General features: G+C 36.7%; 1 protein-coding gene across 2 annotated transcripts in view; it reads right to left on the bottom strand.

Annotated features, from left to right (window-relative positions):
- LRP12 (LDL receptor related protein 12) overlaps window positions 1-18,679 on the bottom strand; it is a 92,192-nt gene that overhangs the window by 53,175 nt on the left and 20,338 nt on the right. The gene's annotated exons all lie outside the window — the stretch shown is intronic.

The raw sequence follows: 18,679 nt of genomic DNA, 5'->3' as shown, positions 1-18,679 counted from the left end.
TTAGGGGCTTCCCCTGTGGCTCAAATGGTAAAGAATCCGCCTGCAATGCAGGAGACCTGGGTTCTATCCCTGGGTTGGGAAGATCCCCTGGACAAGAAAAAGGGTACCCACTCCAATATTCTGGCCTGGAGAATTCCATGGACTGTATAATCCATGGGGTCACAAAGAGTTGGACAAGACTGAGCAACCTTCAATCAATCAATCGTCTTTAGAGTAGAGACATAATATTATCCTATATTGGTAGCCCCTGATTTTCTATACCTCCTACCACAAAGTGGGCACATGGAAGCATTCAAATAACTGAAATTAGTTACCAAGTGTCAGCTAGAAAAACAGTGTTTAAAAAAGACTCCTTTTAAAGTAGAAACTATTTACTACTTTAAATGAGTAAACAGTGTCCCTCAGGTATTATTCTTAAAAATTTAATTTAGCAGTATTATGAAAGATTTCCATCTACCTCTACTTTTCTTGTACAAGTTGCTCATGTTTAGTTCCAAAGTTTTGTCTTTGTCTATGCATTAGGTCAATTTCCAGCTGATAAAGCATTCTCCCTAATGCAGGGCACATTCAGAAGAAGCTAGGTGGGAGAAACTTCAATGGCAAAAGCAGAATTCTCTTTGCGGGTTCAAAGAATGAAGATAATAGCAAATATTATAATTAATAGTTTATCTTTTAAACCACCACATTTCTGTGGTTGCTTGATTACTGCTTAGCATCCCCCAAGGCACTAAGGGGGATCTTCACGACCCAGATAATCACGATGTTGTGATCACTCACCTAGAGCCAGACATCCTGGAATGTGAAGTCAAGTGGGCCTTAGAAAGCATCACTACGAACAAAGCTAGTGGATGTGATGGAATTCCAGTTGAGTTATTTCAAATCCTGGAAGATGATGCTGTGAAAGTGCTAAACTCAATATGCCAGCAAATTTAGAAAACTCAGCAATGGCCACAGGACTGGAAAAGGTCAGTTTTCATTCCAATCCCAAAGAAAGGCAATGCCAAAGAATGCTTAAACTACTGCACAAGCTATGCTCAAAATTCTCCAAACCAGGCTTCAACAATACGTGAACTGTGAACTTCCAGATATTCAAGCTAGTTTTAGAAAAGGCAGAGGAACCAGAGATCAAATTGCCAACAACCGCTGGATCATCGAAAAAGCAAGATAGTTCCAGAAAAACATCTACTTCTGCTTTACTGACTATGCCAAAGCCTTTGACTATGTGGATCACAACAAACTGTGGACAATTCTGAAAGAGATGGGAATACCAGACCACCTGACCTGCCTCTTGAGAAACCTATATGCAGGTCAGGAAGCAACAGTTCGAACTGGACATGGAACAACAGACTGGCTCCAAATAGGAATAGGAGTACGTCAAGGCTGTATATTATCACCCTGCTTATTTAACTTATATGCAGAGTACATCATGAGAAATGCTGGGCTGGAGGCAGCACAAGCTGGAATCAAGACTGCTGGGAGAAATATCAATAACCTCAGATATGCAGATGACACCACCCTTTTGGCAGAAAGTGAAGAAGAACTAAAGAGTCTCTTGATGAACGTGAAAGAGGAAAGTGAAAAAGTTGGCTTAGAACTCAGCATTCAGAAAACCAAGATCATGGCATCTGGTCTGGTCACTTCATGGCAAATAGACGGGGAAACAGTGAGAGACTTTATTTTTTTGGGCTCCAAAATCACGGCAGATGGTGATTGCAGCTATGAAATTAAAAGATGCTTACTCCTTGGAAGGAAAGTTATGACCAACCTAGATAGCATATTCAAAAGCAGAGACATTACTTTGCCAACAAAGGTTCGTCTAGTCAAGGCTATGGTTTTTCCTGTGGTCATGTATGGATGTGAGAGTTGGACTGTGAAGAAGGCTGAGCACCAAAGAATTGATGCTTTTGAACTGTGGTGTTGGAGAAGACTCTTGAGAGTCCCGTGGACTGCAAGGAGATCAAACCAGTCAATTCTAAAGGAAATCAACCCTGAATATTCACTGGAAGGACTGATGCTAAAGGCCCAATACTTTGGCCATTTGATGCAAAGAGCTGACTCAATGGAAAAGACCCTGATGCTGGGAAAGACTGAAGGCAAAAAGAGAAGGGGGAGCAGATAATTAGATGGTTAAATGGCATCACCAACTCAACGGATGTGAGCTTGAGCAAACTCCAGGAGATAGTGAGGACAGAGAAGCCTGTTATGCTACACTCCACGGGGCTGCAAAGAGTGAGACGTGATCTAGCAAATGAACAACAACAGTGCCAGACACACAGCACTGAACAGAAATTCATTTTTATAGCTATGTATAATATATTTTTATTACTGAAGAAGAATAGTGATAAAACAACCTTCTTAGTTCAACTACAGCCTTCAAAATGAAAAGAGATATTATATTTCCCTCCATTAAAAATGATCCAGTGGAAATGGTGGCATAGGTGTGTAAGTTGTATTTAGTACACAAATAAATCGGATCAGTTATTTATATAAGTATTGAACATTAGTACCACAGAAGCCACATTTTTCCCAGCAATATTAAATGATACAGACACAGAAATGAAACTACTAGAAAGCTCCTACATTATTTCTTTAATGTGTACAACTTATGAAAATTGGTAGCATAAACAAAACAGTAAATAAGAAAGAGATTCAATAAACAACTAACTACATTTGCTAAAGGTCAGTATAAATTGCCTAAATCTTTGCTATGTATAAGAAGATCAGCAATACTGGCATTACAGGGAACTTATTATTAGAAAGGCAGAGTCTCAGGCCCTACCCCAGATTACTGAATGAGAATTTACATTTTAACAAGATCATTCCCCTGCTCCAGTGATTTGAATGCACATTAATATTTGAGAAGTAGGGTTTAAACCTTCTACTTCTAAAGTAGCTACAACTCCAAATTAAAGCTGTGTAATCTATGACCCTAAGATTCAAATACCCTTAAGGTAGAATATTAAATTATCCTCAGGAGAGTCTTAATATTAGATATATTTTATACATTAAATTTTTATTCTAATTCAGTAAACAGAATAAAGACAAGCAGAAGGAAAACAGTAACAATGTAGTATTCAAGACTGTGGGTTCTGGACTAGATTGCCAGGATTCTAACACCAGCTCCAATATTTACTTGCTGTGCAATTTAGGGCAAGTTACGTAACCTCTTTGTGTCTTAATTTCATCTTTAAAACAGAGCAGATAATACCTATCTTACAGGGTTTAGGAGAATTCTTTTAGTAGAAAAAAAGAGAATTTAATCTATACCCCCATTAGCATGTAAATGAACAAATTAAAAACAGCCTTACAATAAAATATTCAATAAACCAAATTAACTCTGTATGTGGTGGTGGTTCAGTCGCTAAGTCATGTCCAACTCTTGGGACTCCATGGACAGTAGCCTGCCAGGCTCCTCTGTCCATGGGATTCTCCAGGCAAGAATATTGAAGCGGGTTGCCATTTCCTTCTCCAGGGGATCTTCCAAACCAGAAATCAAACCTGGGTTTCCTGCATTGCAGGCAGATTCTTTACCAACTGAGCTACAACGGAAGCCTAATTCTACAGGTACTCTCATGAAACGATACACCCACTAAGTTAAATATGCTTCAGAATAACATTAGAATATGATCTAATTTTAATTTTTATATAGTTAATGCATATGTTTATATAAGCATAAGATACATGAATGCATGTGTGTGTATATATATATACACATATACATATATATGTGTGTGTGTCTAAGGGTATACACAAACTGAAATTAAAGAGGAAGACCTGCTTTGTATACTTCAGCATTGACCGAATTTACTACAACAGGCACAGATTCCTTTTAAAAAAACTTATTAATATTATCAAAAAAATAGAAGAGAATACATATAGTTCATTTCCCATCATTCTAAATAAACAAATCTTATAAATATTGTATGAAATATTATAATTTCAGAAGTATTATTGATTTTCAAAACCAACATAACAATACTTTTAAGTCATAAAACATGATACTACCAACTTCCCATAAATTTACTCTAATTTAAAAATAATCCTATTTAAAAGCTAAAAAAAGATTATAATTTCTGGTAACATCAAATAACTAGCCCTTTTTTGAGGATTACATTATACTAGATATTTCCTACTCTAAGGATCACATGAAATAAGTGGGCTGCTTAATTGAGGTATACTTGCCATTTTTACAAAAATGCCACTTACAAAACACACCTTATAAGCTGAGAGCACTGCCCCAAATTGCTTTGTTAGTACAAAGTTCATTATATTTCCCCTAATGCCCAGCCCCCAATACCCAAGACAAGAAAACCCCATACATTTGAGGTCGTACACACACTACCTCCTCATTGCAACTACAGTGCGACCATGCAAGATATTCTCACGTAAGTCACCCTTTAAAGTTGCTATATACTGCAATAATACACAGTCTGGTAAACCATTACTTCTATAGCCATACATTGTATACGTATGTGTGCACATGCTCTGTCATGTCCAACTCTGTGCGATCCCATGGACTGTAGCCCGCCAGGCTCCTCTGTCCATGGAATTTTCCAGAGAATACTGGAGTGGGTTGCCATTTCCTCCTCCAGGGGCTATTCCTGACCCACCGATTGAACTGGTGTCTCTTGCACCTCCTGCATTGGCAGGTGGATTCTTTATTACTGGGCCACCTAGCAACTGACTAATTATTAGTTAGTGGACCAGCTAATTAGCTAGAACTTCTAGAAAACAAGAAAAAGTTTTATCATCACTTAAGGAAATAATTTTTAAGACTTAATTTTTTTTCATTCCTATGTGAACCGTGAACTTCCTGATATTCAAGCTGGTATTAGAAAAGGCAGAGGAACCAGACATCAAATTGCCAACATCCGCTGGATCATGGAAAAAGCAAGAGAGTTCCAGAAAGGCATCTATTTCTGCTTTATTGACTATGCAAAAGCCTTTGACTGTGTGGATCACAATAAACTGTGGAAAATTCTGAAAGAGATGGGAATACCAGACCACCCGATCTGCCTCTTGAGAAATTTGTATGCAGGTCAGGAAGCAACAGTTAGAACTGGACATGGAACAACAGACTGGTTCCAAATAGGAAAAGGAGTTCGTCAAGGCTGTATACTGTCACCCTGCTTATTTAACTTATATGCCGAGTACATCATGAGAAACGCTGGACTGGAAGAAACACAAGCTGGAATCAAGATTGCTGGGAGAAATATCAATAACCTCAGATATGTAGATGACATCACCCATATGGCAGAAAGTGAAGAGGAACTAAAAAGCCTTTCACTTTGATGAAAGTGAAAGTGGAGAGTGAAAAAGTTGGCTTAAAGTTCAACATTTAGAAAACGAAGATCATGGCATCCGGTCCCATCACTTCATGGGAAATAGATGGGGAAACAGTGGAAACAGTGTCAGACTTTATTTTTCTGGGCTCCAAAATCACTACAGATGGTGACTGCAGCCATGAAATTAAAAGACGCTTACTCCTTGGAAAGAAAGTTATGACCAACCTAGATAGCATATTCAAAAGCAGAGACATTACTTTGCCAACAAAGGTTCGTCTAGTCAAGGCTGTGGTTTTTCCTGTGGTCATGTATGGATGTGAGAGGTGGACTGTGAAGAAGGCTGAGCGCCGAAGAATTGATACTTTTGAACTGTGGTGTTGGAGAAGACTGTTGAGAGTCCCTTGGAGTGCAAGAAGATCCAACCAGTTCATTCTGAAGGAGATCAGCCCTGGGATTTCTTTGGAAGGAATGATGCTGAAGCTGAAACTCCAGTACTTTGGCCACCTCATGAGAAGAGTTGACTCACTGGAAAAGACTCTGATGCTGGGAAGGATTGGGGGCAAGAGGAGAAGGGGACGACAGAGGATGAGATGGCTGGATGGCATCATTGACTCGATGGACATGAGTCTGAGTGAACTCCGGGAGTTGGTGATGGACAGGGAGGCCTGGCGTGCTGCGATTCATGGGGTCATAAAGAGTCTGACATGACTGAGCGACTGATCTGATCTGATTGACCAAATTCCAAAGACAATTGGTCCCACTTATAATTCTTCTTACCAAGGTAAAATATGGTTCTGTAATGTCTGCAATACGAGAGAGAATCTTCTAAAAGAGACACGTACTGTTTTAGGAAAAAAGACCACAGGGTGATGAATTTGAGCTCTGGAATCAGACTCTGTGGAATCAAACCTTAGTTTTACTATTTATTTTATTCATGAACCTTAATTACACAATTTCTCCTAAGATTTACTCACCTGCATAAACAGAATATTATCATTTAGAGAATGTCTTAATTTATGGTCTCTCCATCCTTGTTGCTTTGTATCTTTCTTCCTGTTTATTCTTATTCTTTTAAGAACTAAAGTTCTTTAAAAAAATAGCTAATAAATACTGCTAAGATGTGATAGATACATGCCAGACACACCTTAAGGACCTCACAAGGCTTCCCTCAACTTATCCTTAAAAAAAGCACTTCACTTTAAGGCAAGAAAACCAGCTTATAGCAAGTAATTGGATGGATTAAAAATTCAAATTCAAAGTCATTAAAAAGTTTGTGCTCCTTACTTAAAAAACAAAAAGAATGTGGACGTGAATATACCTACTTGCAAAAGAAACAGTACTTAATTTCTTAACTTTCAGAATTAAAACCCACCTGCCACAACTACTCCAATTTGTATGGAAGATCACTGGTTTAAAAGTTTATGAGTAGCAGTTACAAGTCACTTATATGATCAGCATCCTACAATCTTGTTTTCACTGTGCAGTGAGAAGAAGTATCAAACATGAAAATATGTACATACATATATATGTATACATCCAAAGCAAACATCATTTCTATTCTACCTAAAGAAAAATTTCAAAATTGTAAATAGGGCTTACCAAACTCTCCAAAGTATGAGCCTTCCCAACTACTCCAAAAGTTTCCTCTCTTATGATTCACTTTTCCACTCTATCTCTTCTTTCCAGAAATATTAGATTTCACTTAGAAAAGAGTCAGTTGTGTCTTTTGCCTTTGGACTTTAACATATTATTTTTTTAGGAAGGTAGCTCCTGATTCCCTCATACTAGGTTAGGTCATTCTGTTAACAGGCTCCCATAGTACTGTCCGGAGAAGGCAATGGCACCCCACTCCAGTACTGTTGCCTGGAAAATCCCATGGACGGAGGAGCCTGGTAGGCTGCATTCCATGGGGTCTCGAAGAGCCAGACACAACTGAGCAACTTCACTTTCACTTTTCCCTTTCATGCACTGGAGAAGGAAATGGCAACCCACTCCAGTGTTCTTGCCTGGAGAATCCCAGGGACAGGGGAGCTGGCGTCTATGGGGTTGCACAGTCAGACACGACTGAAGCGACTTAGCAGCAGCAGCATAGTACTGTCACTTTCTGAAAACTTATCACATTGTATTATCTGTGCAGTGTCTAACGTGTGACCTTAATCTAGGTGGGGGAAGGTGGGTGGGTGCTGGGACATAGCTGGGTTTGTTCTGTTTTATAACCCAGTGACTAGCACAGAACCCAACACACAATAGGAGATACTTGGTCCAAATCTAATCAAATAAACGAATGAACAGTAGGTTGATGATATGTAAGTAAAAGGCATAGTCTTTGCCACCAGAGTTGATTATCTACTGAGAAAATAATTTAAAATATATGAAACAGAAGCAAACAATATAAAACCAAAATAAAATTAGCAAGCTTCTTACTCAGGTAGGAAGCTTTGGAGGCTTTTCTACTAAAAATGGGAATGGAAGATAGGAGTACCCACAATATTAGCCATATTAACCCAGTGCAATTACACAAAAAAAGACAATTACAGGCATAAGGACTGGGAAAGAAGAGGTAAAATGACATCTATCTGTATCTGATATGATTGTATATGTACTTGAAAAACCCAAGAAGGTCAAGAGCAAAATTATAAAAAAATATGATAAATTAGTAAAGTAGGAAGATATAAAATAAGCATACAAAAATAAAACATCTTTATAGAAACAAGCAACAGCCAGTCAGAAGATAGATAAGATACAATTTTTAATAGCAACAAAGACAGATTTTTAAAACCTCAAACACAGAACTCCTGCTGCTGGTCCTGATGAAGCAATGGATAATGGACCAGCTTTCTCCAGGTAGAAAGCTAATGCAATACAAGAACTCTTTTTGTTTCCCAGAGATCTTTATTTCTCAGAGATCACAGTTTTATATTGCCTGCTGTCCCATCTCTGAAAAAGTTGGAAAGAAAATTACAAAAGTTCAGACATGAGACAATAGGTAGTTCTAACCAACAAAAAGAGAAAGAAATCCAAAGTGGACTTACTAATACCATTTTGATAACTGTTTTCTAGTTTTTTCAATAATTTCTTTGTTCCTTTTTTCTTCTCTTACTTTCTTCTTTGTGATCTGATGATCTTCCGTGGTGGTCTGATAAGTTTTCTTTTGTGTAGCTACCATAGGTTTTTGCTTTGTGGTTCTTTTGAGACTTACCTATCTTATAACAGTCTATTTTAAGCCGTTAACTTTCAATGCATATCAAAGCTCTACATTTTTACTTCCCCATTTTATATTTTTGATGTCACAATTTGTATCTATTCACCCTGAGTATTCATGATAAATTATTTTAGTCACAGTTACTTTTAATACTTTTGCTTTTAAACCTTCATACTGGAGTTATAAGTGATTTACTAATCACCAATACAACATTTGAGTATTCTGAATTTAACTATATATTTACCTTTACCAGTGAGATTTATACTATTATCTTTTCTTGTTCCTAATTAGCATCCTTTCATTTCAACTTGGAGAAGTTCCTTTTAACATTTCTTGTGAGGTGGTAGAGTGGTGAAGTCCTTCAGCTTTTGTTTCTCTAGAAAACTCTTTATCCCTCCTTTAATTCTGAAGAACAACTTTGCAAGGTAAACTATTCGTGGTTGGCAGTTGCTTTTTTTTTTCTTTCTTTCAGCACTCTGAATATAGCATGCTACTCCCTTTTGGCCTGCAAAGTTTCTGCTAATAGTCTTATGAGGATTTGCTTGCATGTAACAAGTTTTGTCTTGCTGCTTTTAAGATTCTCTTTCTCTTTTCACAATTTAATAATGTATATATCAGTCTGCTTGATGCTGTCCATAAGTCTCTTAAACTATCTTCATTCCTTTTCAAATTCGTTTTTTGTGTGTGTTATTCATAAAGGATGCAAAAAGCCAACCATGAGAATTTAAAAGAAGTAGTTGTTTCTAGTTAGGATGATTATTGTATTAGATGTTGTTCTCGTACCCAGATGCAATTTTTCTAAATTGTGCAAAGGGTATAGGAGAATTTGTTATGCCCTTGTAGAAGTGAATAACACTTGCCTCTGACATTTCTACTACCAATCTGTAAAGAAAATAAGGTTCTGGTAACACTGTTCTAACCAAATTCATATGGCTTGTAGATTTCTTTTCCCAGGTATTCTTATATTTTCTATGATCTTCCCTAAAGCCATTATCAGTAACTGCTGGTTTGGGGAACTCTCATCCTTCTTACCCCATTTTGGAAAATCAGAACTGCAGTTCTGTTTTCCAATCATCAGATCTTTCTTTCCTTCTCTCATTCCCTGTAAGTATTTTACCACCTGAGTCAGAACTCATTAAGTCATTTAGAGTCTCTGGATGAACTCCTATAATCTTTGTACCTGTGTCCTTCAAGAAGACTCTCACATACAATTACTCTTACCCTTTCAGTGTGAAGAGTAGTATATTTGACAGAGGGGACATAAACATCACCAGTATTACACCATCTGTCAAAGTAACAGACTTATATTCTGTTATTCTTTATTCTACAAAGAAATGTTTAAAAGGCTGCTTTGTTGTCCTAGGTATTTTTGCTGAACTCAATCTGTGTTTTCTCTATATTACTAATAATGCTTTTACTTTTGGTTATTAAATATCCTTTTTATCTTGGGAACATGTTCTTAATTAGTCAAGTCATTGAGGAATCACTTAATTTCCTGTTTTTTCTACCATTCATTCCTTTTTGGGAGTTTGTGACTTCAATAACCAGAAATTTTTGAGATCTTAATAATCTCCCCAGACTTTCTTTCCAGATTTTCATGTTGTGGAGGCACTTTTTTTGGTCTAAATTACTTTAGAGTATTTAGGTCTTAAGCTCTGATTCTGCCTAATCTAATTTTTTGAAAATATTATTTATTTATGGCTGCCCTGGGCCTTCATTGCTGCCTGTGGGCTTTCTCTAGTGGTGAGTGGGGGGCTACTCTTTGTTCTGGTGTGTGGGCTTCTCACTACGGTGGCTTCTCTTACTGCAGAGCATGGGCTCCAGGATGTGTGGGCTCTAGGGCGCAGGCTCAGCAGTGGTGGTACATGGTTTTAGCTGCCTCATGGCATGCGAGAGCTTCCCAGACTAGGGGTTAAATCCATGTCCCCTGCACTGGCAGGTGGATTCATAACCATTGGACCACCAGGGAAGTCTCCCAATCTCAATTTTTTTTTTAAGTGATTTTAATAGTCATTTCTACCTGGTCAAATAAGGTGTAGAGAAAGTACACTGTTACAGACTGAAATGTGCCACTCAAAATTAGTATGTTGAAGCCCAAATGCCCAATGTGACTATATTTGGAGATATGGCCTTGAAGGGGATAATTAAGGTTAAAGGAAGTCACAAGGGTGGGGACCTAATCTGATAAGACTGTTTCTTTAAGAAGAGATATCAGATATCTCTTTATTTGTGCAAAGAGAACAGACCATGTGAGGACACAGTGAGATGGACACTGCAAGCCAGGAACAGGAACCTCATCAGAAACCAACCCTGACAGCACTTTGACCTTGGACTTCTAGTGTCCAGAACTGTAAGAAAATAAATTTGTGTTGTTTAAGCTACCCAGTCTCTGGTATTTTGATAAGGCAGTCCAAGCAGACTAATAAACACACTTTTCCCAGGTCATGGCTAAACAAAGATGTTTGTGAATGCCTTAAAAGTGTATAAAAAATTCAGAACATTCTTTTGAAAACAGGCTCCATAGTGTGTAACGAATATCTATAATGAGATGTTTTGTGCAAAAAAAGGTTAAGAAATCCCTTGGAGACAGAGCTTATTTTCCTGCTTTATTTAATTACTGGTATTCTAAAACTATTATTTCTATAGCTTTTTAATTGTAGGCATTCATTATGGATTTAATAGACTTTTATGAACTGGCCTGAACCTACCTGCTACTTAAAATAATAATAATGATCATTTACAACATTATTTTTTATGGAAATAAACATTCTAATTTTCAAAGCACATTAAAAGACATTTGGGAATTCATTGTTTAGGCTTCCTATATTATGTTAGTAAGATTTTATGCTGGAAATATCTTCAAATAAGGGCATGATGAACTATTAGTCAAAGAACAACAAGTTACCTGTATTCAGAGGATGACTCATATCCCTGAAAGAACATGCAAGACAGTTATGAATCCCACTGCTGAGTACCTCAGTGACCATGTTCATGCAGATGGAAATAATCTTTATTGTAAAACAGCTTCAAACATTGATGTAAGAACTCACAAAACAAACTAGAAAGGGACTCAGTTAAAGATTATATGGGTTCAAAGGTTCCTACCTGTGACTTCTACCTGTGACTACTTTGTTTCACAAGAGTAAATATGAAGGTTTGAATGGATTCAGAAATCCACGAAAAACAAGAACCTGTATTTCCAATGAGATTTACTGACATATAGTTCACACAACATGTAATTCATCGTTTAAAGTGTACCATCCGTGGTTTTTAAAATTATATTCAAAAAGTTGTGCAGCCATCACTATCTCATACCTGAATGTTTCCATCAACCTCAAAGAAAATGCGTACCTATTAACAGTTATTTCTCTTTTTGTTTTCTTCCAGCCGCTTCATTAACTAATCTAGTTTTTGTCTCTATGGGGTTTTCCTATTCCAAACATTTCATATAAATGGAACCGTATAATATGTCATCTTATGTCTCTGGTTCCTTTCATCATGCATAACGTTTTCATGGGTAATCCATGTTGTGCCACAAATCAGTAGTTCATTCTTTTTTATGGCCCAATAGTATTCCATTATATGGATAAATCACATTGGGCTAATCCATTCATCAGCTGGTAGACATCTACTTTTTGTGAATTTTGCTATGGATATATATACAAGCTTGTGTGCAGAAATGTTTTCAATTCTCCTGAGTATATTCATAGAGTGGAATTGCTGGGTCTTTTTGAAAACTCTATGCTTATCTTTCTGAGCAAATGCTGAACTTTTTTCCAAATGGCTGTTCAATTTTACATTCCCAACAGCCATGTGTAACGGTCCCAATTTCCCCATATCCTCAACAATAGTTTTTTATTGTCTTTTTATTACAGTTAATTCTGGTGGGTGTGAAGTGGTATCTCACTGTGGTTTCACTTACATTTCCCTAATGAGTAATGATGTTGAGGTTCTTTTCATGTGTTTATTGGGGATGTGAATATATTCTTTGGAAAAACATCTATTCAAATCCTTTGCCCATTTCTTAATTAGCTGAATTGTGTTTTTGTTTTTGTTGAGTTGTGAGAGTTTTTACATATTGTGCATATTAATCCCTTATCAGATATGTGATTCACAAATATTTTCTCCCATTCTGTAGTTTAATTTTCCACTTTCCTGATGTAAAGATGTTTTTTGATGTTGAAATAAGTGTTTGAAGTATAGGTATTTTCTAATTTTGAGACAATCCAATTAGTCTATTTTTGTTGTTGTTGCTAGTGTTCTAGAGTCCTATCCAAGAATCCATTTTGTAATTCAAGATCACATAGATTTACTTCTGTTTATTTCTAAGCATGTCACAGTTTTAGCACTTATATTTGGTCTCTGGTATATTTTGAGTTAACTGTTGTGTACAGTGTAAAAAAAGGGTCACATTCGTTCTTTTGCATGTGGATAACCAGCTATCTCACAACTGGATGAAAATATTATTTTTCCCCAGTGAACTATCCTGGCACTTGTGTTAAATGTCAGTTGGCTATAAATTATTTACTGCTGGATTTTCAATTCTGTACCATTGATCTAAAATATCTAAAATATATATCCTTATGCTAGTACCACACACTTTTCATTACTGTAGCTTGACACTGTATTGATACTGTAGCTTCTGAAATTGGGAAGTATGAGTATTCCAATTTTGTTCTTTTTTGAGATTATTTTGGCTATTCTGAATCACTTGAATATCTAAATCAATTTATCAATAATTTAATTAATTTATTTGGCCATGTCATACAGTTTGTAGAATCTTAGTTCCCCAACCAGGGATTGAACCCAGCCCTCAGCAATGAAAGTGCAGAGTCCAAACCACTGGACCAACAGACAATTTCCTCTAAATGAATTTTAAAATCAGCTTGTCAATTCTGTAAAGACAGTTGAAATTTTAATATAGATTGTGTTGAATCTGTAGATCAACTTGGGGAGTATAAAGAATACTAATTCCTAACAAGATTAATTCTTCAGATACATAAATATGATGGACGTCTTTCCATGTACTTGTTGTTCAATCACTCAGTCGCATCCAATTCTTTGTGACCCCATGGACTGCAACATACCAGGCTTCCCAGTCCTTCATCATCCCCTGGAGTTTGCTCAAACTCAAGTCATTGAGTCGGGGATGCCAGGCAACCATCTCATCCTCTGTCATCCCCTTCTCCTCCTGTCTTCAATCTTTCTCAGCAAAAGGGTCATTTCCAATGAGTTGGCTCTTCACATCAGGTGGTTTTGGAGCTTCAGCTTCAGCATCAGTCCTTCCAGTGAATACTCAGGATTGATTTCCTTTAGGATGGACTGGCTGGATCTCCTTGCAGTCCAAGGGGCTCTCAAGAGTCTTCTTCAATACCATAGTTCAAAAGCATCAATTCTTGGGCACTCAACCTTCTTTATGGTTCAACTCTCACATCCATACATGACTACTGGAAAAACCATACCTTTGACTATACGGACCTTGGTCAGCAAACTGATGTTTCTGCTTTTTAGTATGCTGTCTAGGTTTGTCATTTCATCCAAGGAGCAAGCATCTTTTAATTTCACAGCTACAGTCACTGTCCACATGATTTTGGAGCCCAAGAAAATAAAGTCTGTCAGTGTTCCCATCGTTTCCCCGTCTATTTGCCATGAAGTGATGGGACCAGATGCCATGACCTTCATCTTTTGAATGTTGAATTGGAAGCCAGCTTTTTGACTCTCCTCTTTAATTTTCATCAAAAGACTCTTTAGTTCCTCTTTGCTTTCTGCCATAAGGGTGGTGTCATCTGCATATCTGAGGTTATTGATATTTTTCCCAGTAATCTTGGTTCCAGCTTGTGCTTTATCCAGCCCAGCATTTCACATGATGAACTCTGTATATAAGTTAAATAAGCAGGGTGACAATATACAGCCTTTACATACTGTTTTCCCCATTTTGAACCAGTCCATTGTTCCATGTCCACTTCTAACTGTTGCTTCTTGATCTGCATACAGATTTCTCAGGAGGCAGGTAAGGTGGTGTGGCATTCCCATCTCTTTAAGAATTTTCCAGTTTGCTGTGATCCACACAGTCAAAGGCTTTACATTGTCAGTGAAGCAGAAGTAGATATTCTTCTGGAATTCTCTTGCTTTTTCTATGATCCAAAGTATGTTGGCACTTTGATCTCTGGCTCCTCTGCCTTTTCTAAATCCAGCTTGAACATCTGGCTGTTCCTGGTTCACGTACTGTTGAAGCCTAGCTTAGAGAATTTTGAGCATTACTTTGCTAGCATGTGAAATGAGTCCAATTATGCAGTAGTTTGAACATTCTCTGGCATTCCCCTTCCTTGGGACTGGAATGAAAAGTAACCTTTTCCATTTACTAGATATTCTTTAATTTTTCCCACAATATTTGGTAGTTTCTGGGTATTAGTTTTACATTTTGTTACATTTATTCTGAAGTATTTTATTATTCTTCATGCTATTGCTAATCAAATTTTCTTAAGTTGATTTTCAACTGTTCATTGCTAGTGTGTAAGAATCATTTTTCTTATATTCTGCAATCTTGCTGAATTTATTAGCTCTCATGGGCATTTATGAATTCCTTAGGATTTTTATACACAAGTATGTCATATCTATAGACAGAGATAGCTTTACTTCTTCCCTTCTAATTAAGATGCCTTTTTCCCTTGCCTATTTCTCCTGCCTAGAACCTCCAATATGACGATGAACAGAAGTAGTGAGAGCAGATGAACATCTTTGTCTTGCTCCTGGTCTTAGAGAGAATATTTCAGTCTTTTACTGTTAAGTATGATGTTAGCTGTGGGTTTTTCATAAATGCTGTTTTTCAGGCTGAGGAAGTTCCTTTTCATTTCTAATTTTTCTTAGTATTTTTATTATAAAATGGTATGGTTAGTGTCAATTGCTTGTGTCTACTGAGATGACTCTGTGATTTTTGTCCTTTATTCTATCAACATGGTATATCACATGGATCGTCCTATGTTGAACCTCACATTCCTGGGAAGAATTCATTTGGTAACAGTTTACAATTCTATTTATACATTGCTGGATTTGGTTCACGAGCACTTTGTTAAGAAGACTTTTGCATCTACATAAGTAAGGAAAGTTGGTCTGTAGTTTCCTTTTTCTGGTATCAAGGAAGTACTGGCCTCAAAGAATGACTTGGGATGAGTTTTTAAAGGATATATATACATTCACATACACACTGTGTGCTGCTACTTAGGTATTTTACTCGCATTTAAGGAGACAAGTATATTGCTTTTGCTTCTAATTTTTCTTCTTGGTTTACTAAACTTCATATTTTATTACTGAACTATGTAGTTTGTTGATTACATTATAATGCTTCTGCAAAGTGCCTAGTGGTTTGTTTTACTCAAATGATATATCAAGCACAGTACCCAGACAGATAAATCCAGTACATGGTCACCTTAGTACAGGAGTAAAGTGCAACAAATAAAGGTGTTTTTTCTTTCTTTCTTCCTGATTTTCCAACAGGAAAAATCTTTTGCAATGTGGGGATGGCCTATGAATGGAGTTGGGAAGGGACAAATATAAAATAAAATATTGATAAAAATGTTGGATTTTTGATGTCAACTCTATTTTAATAGTTGATGAAGTTGGAAGTATAGACAGAAGGGAAAGGCAGTTATATTTTTAAAAGCAACTTTGTTGAGCATAATTTACACATAAAAGATTCACTAATTCCAAAGTATATAGTTCGATGAGTTCTAACAAGCATATATGGTACTGCAATCACTACCACGATCAATGGATCACATCTCCATTACCCTAATAGGCTCTCTGGTGAATCCCTTTTCTACACTCTACACCCAGACAATGTATGGTCACAGGCATTTAGAAGGTCATCATTTCTAAGTATTAGGCATTGCACTGAACCCAATACACTATGTAACCTTCCTCCTAAAACTTTAAGGATACTGTTATCCCCATATTAAGGATGAGGAAACTGACTCAGCTCAGGTAAACTGTGCAAGTTTCTTTAAACCAGTAGATGGTAGAAAGAGACTCACAGCCAGGACTACATTAATTCCAATGTTAAAAATAGAGTTTTAATTAAAAAATACTGAATTTTATTGACTTCCCTTGAAGAAAAAATTGTAACTGTCTACAAGTATTCATGCATACAAATCTACTGACCTTGTTTCCTTCAGTAGAAGTATGCATTTTTTTTTTTTAAGATACCCAACAACCCCATTACTTTCTATTGCCATCTGGCATTGATCCTACACCGTCTAAGTTAACTTGTGTTACTTTCTTGGTCTTTGTCAACACTTGAAATTGTGACCTCTGGTGCATTTTGTGAGTCCAAGTTATATGCCGAGAAAAATGTATGTTAAGATACAAAGAAAACCTACTAACAGTGATTACTTTACTCCCTTAACCGCAGCCCCAAAGTAGAAAGAAGGGGGGACAGAGATAATTGGCTTTCATTCTTGATACATTTCTATAATGTTTGACTTATTAAAGCATATATTACTTTTGTATTTTAACTCATGTGTATTGATACTATGAACTAAAATGTTACCTTCTGAAAAAAATTAATACAACATAAAATTCTACAGTTATGGTTTCAAGTTTTTTCTTCATAAAAATAATTAAAAACAATTACAGATGGTATCTTTTTTCTTAATATTATTGACAAAACAGTACAAGAACTACCTGAAATATATTCATTGTTCTCTTCCATAGCAACAGGTCACTTTGAAAAATGTTCTTATATACGAGATTCAGTAATTAGAAGATGGATATGTGCCTGCAACTTTTCTTATTCTTGCTGATGTCACTAACAGCACTATGGCATTTATGCACAGACTAAAGCACACAAATAGAAACAGCGTTGCTTCTGCAATGATAACAAAGATAAATGATTCTTAATGTATTTGTATCAGATTGCAGGAAAAGAGCCTTTTAAAGGAAAATTATACAGGAAGCAGAATTTTAAAACCAGTAACCATCTAAATTTTTAAAGTATACTTTTAACAACATTTAAAAGAAATCACTAAATTGTTAAAATCATTGGGGATACTATTTGTAGACTTAGGTTTTTCTTGATATTCACCAGCTGTTTTTTTGTTTTTCCACATCAAATGACCACACTGTTCTTTTTCCTATCTTTATTATTTATGAGGGACCTCCCTGGTGGCTCAGTGGTAAAGAATCCGCCTGCCAATGCAGGAGACATGGGTTCAATCCCTGGGTCAGGAAGATCCCCTGGAGAAGGAAATGGCAACCTACTCCAGTATTCCTGTCTGGGAAATCTCGCGGACACAGGAGCCTAGTGGGCTACAACCATAGCGTCGCAGAGTCGGACATGATTTGGCAACTAAAGAACAATTATCTATGAAGGATGAGATGGCAGGTGATTTGTTTCTCCTAGCAATGTCTAAAGCCAGAGAACATTTCACTGGGAGGGAAGATTGTTCTCAAGTTTATCAGAGGCTCTATCATGGGATCCAAAGAACCCAAAGGAACAGTTAGCCTAAAAGCAGATAGTGGATCCTGCAGTCTCATTAGCCCCATTTCTTTCCTTCCCCTTAAGATCCTGCTCGCTAGTTCATTTGTTTCCTCTTGATTTATTCTCATCCATAAAAGAAAAACTTTTTTTGCCAGTACATCTTCTTGTTTCTTCTTTCCTATCCTGGTCTTTACTTTCTCAGTCAAAAACTCTTTGAAACAGTCTACTTTAATGGAGCTTCCATACCCATCATTTGCTCCTGAACCTGCTAGTTTTTACCCTCAGTGCATGTCTGAAACTCATGTGGCAAAGATTACGAAAGATCTACGTTTTGTAATTAAACACAATCCTCAAAAACATCAGCACTGGACCCAGTTTCCTGATATTGGAGAAAATCATGTAATCACAAGGAATTATGTCACAATATAGTCATGGTTTCATCTTAATTGGATATTTATTACTGGAGTATAACTTTATAAAAAAGCTTCATTGAGCTCTATCTCTAATTCGCTCAAAAACTACATTAGTCCTTTATTCTCTCTGAGCCTTCAAAGAACTTCCTTGACCAATAAATACTCTTAGTAAATTATCTCCCTAATCCCTCAGAGATCTTTTGACATAGTATCCTTTCCTTTTCTAGAAACTCTTCAGCATGTATGTTTAAAGGTTTGAGTCCTCCACACTGCTCTCTCTCAAAATTTTACCCATAATAAGAAT

This window comes from Bos taurus, chromosome 14, assembly GCF_002263795.3.
Source record: "Bos taurus isolate L1 Dominette 01449 registration number 42190680 breed Hereford chromosome 14, ARS-UCD2.0, whole genome shotgun sequence".
Taxonomy (NCBI): domain Eukaryota; kingdom Metazoa; phylum Chordata; class Mammalia; order Artiodactyla; family Bovidae; genus Bos; species Bos taurus.
This window is presented reverse-complemented; position numbering and strand designations above follow the sequence as displayed.